This window comes from Drosophila erecta, unplaced genomic scaffold (assembly GCF_003286155.1).
Source record: "Drosophila erecta strain 14021-0224.00,06,07 unplaced genomic scaffold, DereRS2 tig00000367-arrow-arrow-pilon, whole genome shotgun sequence".
Taxonomy (NCBI): domain Eukaryota; kingdom Metazoa; phylum Arthropoda; class Insecta; order Diptera; family Drosophilidae; genus Drosophila; species Drosophila erecta.
In genome coordinates this window covers 437,464-439,638 of record NW_020825232.1, presented here as the reverse complement: position 1 = coordinate 439,638, position 2,175 = coordinate 437,464, and positions in this window count along the sequence as shown.

The following is a 2,175-nucleotide window of genomic DNA, read 5'->3' as shown; positions in this document are numbered from 1 at the left end:
AGTGAAGATCATCTTCTATGACCAACGGAGGTCTAACTTTGTGATTTCGTCTTATCGCAACGCAGCGTAGCAGCCAGCAGTCTCCTAAGGTCTTATCGCTGCAGTACTGCAGTTATATTTCGTGTTTTGTTTTGATTCTTGATTTTCTTTCGTATTGCGATTTATAATGAATTAAATACTCGCAGATTGACGGAACTTTTGGCATTTGAATAGGAATTTAACTTAGAACCTTTAAAGTTTGACCTACAGATCGACAATGTCAACGTGAACTTGGGCCCAACTTTACGCACATCATGGAGTGGATATTTAAGGTCGTGAGTACTACAAACCAACAATGATTAAAAACCATATTATGAATTACCTATATTAAAATTCTAACAAAATGCCACTCGAACCTCTAATTAAAACAAGATCTGCATTTTTAATATTCATAATTTTATATTCAATTACTTATATATATCTGCTTTATACTTTACTTTTATATACTTTATTTTACCCACTAAATATAAACGAAAATGAAGAGTTAGAGACTGACTAGGATAATTATGCGTAGGTTAAAAATTGTTAGTTTGTAAAAGAGATTTAATGGAACCGCTTACTAAACTGAATATATATAAATGGAATTATAATTGAAGATATATTGAAAAAGAATGAATTGTGAATAAATAGATTTAATGGTTTGTCGAGTACTTATGTTGAACACTTTTTTAAATATGTGGTAGAGTTATTTTGAACTTGGCCAAGGGACAATGTAAATATTTTAAGTAGCATTGTCATGGTAGGGAGGGTAAAGACTTAGGGAATTATTAACATCCAAATTCCCAATACTTATCAGAATCTGTAGCTTATCTTCACACGTGTCGGCGTGTATCATTAGTATCAATATAAAGCCATTTCTTTTATTAATCGATAATCCAGTTTTGAATATTGTTTATGAGTAAGACGCACTTATTAAAATGTAGTAGCGTTTCGTACTATCCTAAGCTAAAAGAACCCCGACCTACGGCGAGCTAGACCCGAGCATAGCAAGAGTGCGCATCCCTAGCGAAGGAAGTACAAGGTCCTCTTTATTAGTAATTACCACCCAACTAGTTAAAAACCTGCCGAACTAAGTACACTACACATTTTTGGCGCCCACATTTTTGAAGCCAGACGTGAGACCCGAAATGTACTACACATTTTTGGCTCAGACGTGAAGCTCGATAAGTCCTTAACTTGTTATAGCACACTAAGCTCTAAAGTAATCCATCCACAGTTAAAACACAATATACCTAATTCCAATAAATTAACATATTGGATTGAGAGCATCTATTTGGAAGGGATAGTAAAACTTAGGAACATGCGAGTTAATTTGAAAGAGAATTGATCGACCAAGTGGAACTGTTTCGAATCCACAGAAGCTCATCACCATACGTTTCTTTACTCAACTTTATTTACAATTTGATTTTTCTGGAATACATTATACTTACACTTCAATAAGTCCGTATATTGTCCGATTTTCAAGTAAATAAAAGCATGAGGCAATAGACCAGCTACAATCCACTAACAAATAGAGATACAACTAAGATTCTGATAGAAGTGATCGACATAAAGAAAGACAAACCAAATAATTACAACATATCTTAACAACAATAATATGGCAGCGAAGAATAGTGCAGGTAATGCAGTTGAAGTTTCACAAGGCGTTGAAAATAGCTGTGTCATATGTAAAGAAATCTTAGCACCAACCGTTTTGTCAGCAACAACATCGTGCAGGCATACATTTCATAAAAAGTGCATTATAAACCACTTAAAAAGCACACAAACATGTCCAATTTGCAATGCAGATTGCAACGAATCGAATTTATCTCACTCTAATAACACTCTGTTCGCTGAATTAGATGCTGCAACAGCTGGCACATCCGGCGTAAGCGAATGTCAAGATAATAATGATATTTTCCCATTAAGGAGAAATACCAGATCAGGCAGGATACACCTCCTAGACGAGGAGTGTCTACCAGAAATACTTACAGAGGAAATTTGGATAGGATCTTAACAGAACCTCCAACGAATTCCAGTATGACTCTTAGTACTCAACCAGAGTTGATGAACTTTATACAGTTTACTGTTAGCCAACAACAGGCTCAACTCATGGATAACCTTACCTCTTATTTAGGGAAGACTATAGAGACATCT